This window comes from Peromyscus eremicus, chromosome 17, assembly GCF_949786415.1.
Source record: "Peromyscus eremicus chromosome 17, PerEre_H2_v1, whole genome shotgun sequence".
In the NCBI taxonomy this organism is placed as follows: Eukaryota; Metazoa; Chordata; class Mammalia; order Rodentia; family Cricetidae; genus Peromyscus; species Peromyscus eremicus.
Genome location: NC_081433.1, coordinates 49,559,988 through 49,565,987, shown reverse-complemented (window position 1 = coordinate 49,565,987; position 6,000 = coordinate 49,559,988). Strand labels below are relative to the sequence as shown.

The 6,000-nt window shown below is 44.7% G+C and overlaps 1 protein-coding gene across 1 annotated transcript in view; it reads left to right on the top strand.

Moving 5' to 3' along the window:
• Window positions 1-2,652: 2,652 nt before the first annotated feature.
• The window catches only part of Clcn3 (chloride voltage-gated channel 3), a 93,821-nt gene continuing 90,473 nt past the window's right edge, over window positions 2,653-6,000 (top strand). Inside the window, exon 1 of the mRNA XM_059244965.1 lies at window positions 2,653-2,769. The gene's annotated coding sequence lies outside the window, so the exon portion shown is untranslated. The remainder of the gene's footprint in view (window positions 2,770-6,000) is intronic.

Sequence of the window (6,000 nt, the reverse complement as noted above, 5' to 3'; positions counted from 1 at the left end):
CAAGATATGTCTAGATCTGTACACTAACAAACACTATTTGTGTGGCAAAAGGAAATAAATATGTATATATTCATGTTTACATTTATTTATATACATATCTATGTATGCACACACAGAAGTATTTATATAAGAAGTAATTTTGTAAGGACACACACACACACAAAACTAGTAATATTGCTTCCAAAGAAGGGAAACGAACAGTTGAGAATTCTTCAATCTTTTGTACTGTCTGAATTTTGAACCATAAGAATTTATTAGCTAGTCAAAACAACAAAATTAAATTTAATCAGCTGTGTATACCGATACAAGTAGGAAGAATACTGAGCAGATCAATTTTACCTCCTTTAATTTTTAAAAGTATGTATTGAGAGAAAGAGAGGAGAGAGAGGGAAGGGGGATGGAGGTAAGGAGAGGGAGAGAGAACGTGTGTGTGTGTGTGTGTGTACACTAAGAAGACAACTTGTGGGGGTTGGCTCTTTTCTTCCACATATAGGTAGGTCATGGAGACTGAACTAAGGTCCTCAGGTTTGGTGGCAAGGGCCTTTACCTGCTGGTCCATCTTGCTGGCCCTACTCAAATATCTGAACAGGAATGAGCATATAGCTTGGCTGCAGAAGCACCTGCCTATTATGCACCAGGCCCTGGGACCGATCCTTAGCACTGGGGGCGGTGGGGGGGGGGGGCAGGGAGAGGGGGACTTGAACAATTCCCCATTTTCAAACTTTTCACCTTAACATTTAAAGTTTTGCTACAATATCATGTTGTTTTTTAAGTATGTCAATTATGCTCCAGAAAAATATACTTCAACTCTAGTCAAATTAGGTATCTTCCTTTCCATTTTTCTAAGAACTATTACAAATAAACTATGTTTGACACAATACTATGAACCACATATGAAAACTGTCAGAGTACATGGATTGAGAGTACTGCATCAATCAAACACACACTGACAGGCATTAAGCATTACTTGTTTCAGATATTTGATAGGCAGGTTATTCCAGAGGGAAGGAAACATTAGGAACAGATGACAACAGATGCCAAGACATTGTCTGCTTCTGCCTGCAGGCACAATCTATACACAGATGCCAAGACATTGTCTGGTTCTGCCTGCAGGCACAATCTATACACGCGGTTCTTCCAAAACAACAGAAACAACCTGAACTGCAGAAAAGGGTGAGTGTACCTCTCAGAGAGCAAAATTCTCTATTTTTCATTACTGAGAATAAATTAGAAAGCAAAATTGGGGATTGCTACTATTTTTTTTTTTCACAGTATGTGTTTTCTCCTCGGTAAATATATCCAGACAATATCCAAGGAGTTTGTAGTAGAAACTACCAACATACAAAGAAAAACTTTATATGCACGAAAAGCTATCATCATGTCCATGATTTAAAAACGAAAACAGAATAGAGTGTAAAACCTACTTGGAATACAATGTCAATGTATTATTAATACGACCTCAAAAGAACTTCTGTGGTTAAGTTCCACAGCCTTTATCAGATTTCTAACAGACTTTTTTTCTGTGTAAAAACCAGTTTTTCCAGAAAATAGATTACTCAGGTTTCACCAGAAGAGACCATTTTAAATGTAGACATCTAGATCCTTGAAACTAGAAACAAGTAACTACTCTTTGTGTTTGGCTGTGGCCCATCATCTCTACTTGCTGAATTGTAAGAAAAGCCCATCACTAAAGGTTAGACAGAGTAGGGCTTTTAAGCCTTCACAAACATTTCCGATGTGATTTATGTAGCAATAAAAATATTTCTGCTTCTCGGAGATCTTACAGGAGAGAATAAAAAATTGCCCGAGGCATATAACGCAGTTGGCAGCTCACCAGCCTAACAAAAATAAAGTCCTGTATCCAATCCCCAGGACCCCTCCCCAAAGTTACATTGAATTATTAAAGTAGTAAAACTTTTAATACTTTACACACGGAAACTGTGTCAAATCATGAAAAGAGGAGCGATACATTGTTTTAGGGTTATTATTTAGGGTTAGCTGTTATTCATTTTTCTCATTAAAATATATAGGTAAGATCAAAGGCATCTAAACTATTAAATAACTGCTTATCACCCACTGTGATTGCTCTGTCATTTTATGATATCAAAGAACTGCTTCGAGCCACACACAGGTCCTCCCCGTTAACATTTTAATGAGATGAAGGTGCTTCACGTGCAAACACTTGGGTGAGCATCATCCACGCACGCCCTCCACTGAGTACCCCTCCAGGTCTCCTCGCTCCCAGTTGAGTTCACCATTCCGCCTATCACTGCTCCCCGCCACGAGCCACTCACCTCAATGACACTGGGAATTGAGTCGGAATAACAGTGGCGACCATAAGCACCGGTCTAGATGCGGCAGTGTCTTCCTAGGGGACTTGAGGCAGGGGCAGCACGGTGCATTTTGAAAAATGACTTGCTGGAAGAGAAAACAAGTCTGTCTTCCCCAGCAGCCCAGACTGCGACTCCTACACCGGGCACGGGTCTCTGACTGACGCGTCAGGCGGGCCAGGCACAGCGCCCGGGCCACGGGTCCTGGCTACGCGGACGAAACAAACACAGCGGTTTCTGACCCCTTGGAAACGGCGGCGGCGGCGGCAGCCGCACAGGGGGAGTGCCGGGGTACCGCCCCCAACTTCCCGGGTCGAGGTGGCTCGGCCAGGCGCGGAGCCGCGGCGTGCGGGACTGGGAGGCTACCTGCCGCCCGCGTCCTCCCGCCTCGCCACAGTGACCCTGGATTCCCGGCTGCGGGCAACTGCACCGGCTCAAGGTAAAGGACTCCGCACGTTGCCGCCCCAAAACCCCGGGGCTAACGCCGTGGAGAGAGGAACCGCCCGCGCGTCACTGTCGCCGGCGTGTGACGTCAGCGCGCAGGAGCCGCCTCGGAGCGGTGCTGCAGGGGAGGAGCCGGGAGGCGCGGTGGGGCGGGGCTAGCCGGACGAAAGCCAACGGGGCGGTACCTGCAGGGCGGGGCGGAACTAGCGGGGATGGTAGGGGCGGGGTTTCGGGGAAGGGCGGGGTTACGGAATAGGCAGGCGAGTGGGATCGGGCCAGCCGCCGTGGAGGAGTTGGTGGGAGGGGGGTAAATGTAAGCGGGTAGGGGGGAGTCAAAGGGGCGGGCCTAGAGGAGAGAGGAGCCGGGGCAGAGGGCGGAGCGAGAGGGTAGGCGCAAGCTAGGAAGGAAGGATTGGGGGCGTGGTGAAACGAATTGGGCGTGGCTAGGGGGTAGGGCGGGATCGGGGAGGAGCGAAGGAACTCGGGCGGGGCATCGGGGAGGGGCGGGGCCATCGGAGAGTGCTAGGGCCACCAGGACAAGGCTACCCCCAGACTTAAGAAGGCTGAAAAGATGCTAGCAGGGAGGTGCGGACAGGGGGCGGGGCGAGGGGGAGGGGCGGAGCTTCAGGGTGGCCACTCCAAGAAGGGAGGGAGTCTGTGATACAGAAGGAGGGTGTGAGAGATGAGTGTGGGAAGAAGAATGTAAACTGGAAAGAAGTGGGCTGAGTGAAGGCGGGAAGTTCGCGCAGGAATCTCAGACTGAATAGAGCATATTCATAACTTTCCCACACACGGTACACAGATACGGCACTTTAATTTGAGTGCTCATTACTTAACTGAGGATGCCATATTTACACAAATAATTTTCTTTTAAATACAAAGCCTTTAAAAAGTTATTTTGAGCCGGGCAGCAGTGCCTTAAATCCAACACTTTGGAGGCAGAGGCAGGAGGATCTCAGTAAGTTCAAGGCACACCTGGTATACAGAGGGAAATCCAGGACAGGCACCAAAACTACACAGAGAAACCCTGTCTCAAAAACAAAACAAATAATAATAATAATATGTCTTTAAGCTACTTTGTGCAATTAATAAAAGGAATCATTTTTGTCTTTAATTTTTCAAATACAAATCAATGATACAGTTTTCTACACCTTTACATCTACTGTGTGTTTAAATTTTATACTGAAGGGACTGGTGGTGTACAATAGACTAAAAACCTTTCAGAAACAGGTGAGAACACACTGAGTGTCATCCTGAGTAGCTTTACTCAGTACTTAGTACCTCCTAGGATAATCTGGAACTGTTAGAGAGTCCATACTTGAACAGGAAGAAGATTGTGTCTTTGTATATTATCACAGTTGCTGAATGTTGAGCTTGGTGTTCGTGTGTTGTATGCAGATAGAGTTGAGAGACTGGACAGACTGCCAGACCTCTTTCCATTTTTTCCCATCCTTCCCCACCCTACACACTCAAGACAACTTTAATAGGTTCAGGAGTTGGTAATTATTTCTAACTTGGGAAAGGATAGATTTGGGGCTTCTTTGCCAGATGGTGACCACCCAAGATAGTACACTAGAAAAATAAATGTTGACATTCAGCGCTTCAATTTTCATGCAGCTACAAAAGACTATTTTTCCTCTCTCTCTCTCTCTTCTCTCTCTCTCTCTCTCTCTCTCTCTCTCTCTCTCTCTCTTTTACTTCTAATCTTTAGCCCCATCCAACCTCAGCTAGCAGGAATTTTGCTGTCTAAAGTACAATTCCAGTTCTACCCACACAACACTGTCTAGCAAAGTGACAGGGAGACAGTTCCAACTGCTAATCTAAGCAAATTCATTTTTAATGCCTGCATGAAGAATGAATGGTCAGATATGTCTGAAGATAATTCTTTAGAACAATGGTTCTCAATATATGGGTCATGACCCCTGAGGGGGGGTGTCAAACAACCCTCTCACAGAGGTTGCCTCTTGCGGGCTGAAAGATTATAGAGATTCAGCTGTGTATTAAAGCTATACTTTGACTGGCCAAGGGTCTGTCAAAAGGCAAGCCATTTATTATGAAATATTTGGTGTTATCCAGTTTATAATATTTCAGCTGTCTTCTGCTATGAAATTCTTGAGTGCCCAAATACTATAGACCATTTGCCAAACAACTAAGCTTCCCAGACCTGCTGAACATCTAGGTGACTAACTACTTTCCCCCCACCCCCACCCCCACCCTCACCAATATCTGGTGGTTTCCCTTTTTGGTTTATATACGCCTATACTAGTTAATGTTTCATTTTTATAGCATAAATATTTTTGATTCTTAAGAATTCCATTGGATATTCCTTCTAAACAAAAGTAGTTTTGCTCCTGGGAACAATCTAGTAGTCTTAAGTGTACAAAAATAAAGGTTTTAACCTCCATCCTCAGTGCTCACTTCTGTGCACAAACAATATGAATAGTTTCTGAACTCACTTACACTTCTACTTATAAAGAATACTCATGTAGTATGCATTTTATGATATATTGTACACATATTATATACAACTTGGATAAATAATTTAACAGTAGATCCTGAACATCTCCCTAGAGAACACCAAATTCCTGTCAATATAAGGATCCCATGAGCAGCAGACTGAGGAAGTGCCTAAGGGGATAAAGAGTTTTCTATGAACATGAGGACTGGAGTTCAGATCTCTAGAACCCATGTAAAAAGATTGGATAGGCTTGTTGGATGCCTGTACCCCAGGCATTCAGGAAGCAAAGACAGGAGATTCATTGGACATTCTGGCTAGCTAAATTGGCCAGAACCAGTGAAGTCCATAATCAGTGAAAGACCCTGCCTTGATAAAGCAGAGGGCAATTGAGGAAGATAATGTCAACTTCATGCCTCCACATGTGAACATGTACACCCCTTGCACGTGTGCCCATAGATTCAAACACATGTGCCACACACAAATATACTTGCAAAATATTCCCATGATATAGATGTGTTGTGTTGCTTGGAGAAGGCACTATGTCAATAACACAGACACCAGGAGTCCTTTGAAAGCAAATAATGAACTCATGTATTCAATAATAGGGAAGGCCTTATATACCCTCCTCCCAGCACCCAGTCTGTGTGGTCATCGCTCATTGGCTGGGCACAATCAGGAACTCTAACATCGATCAGGAACACTGACAGTGACTGTTGCTAGGTTCTCAGGCAGACTAGGCACAATCAGGATCTCTGACAGTGACCAGGA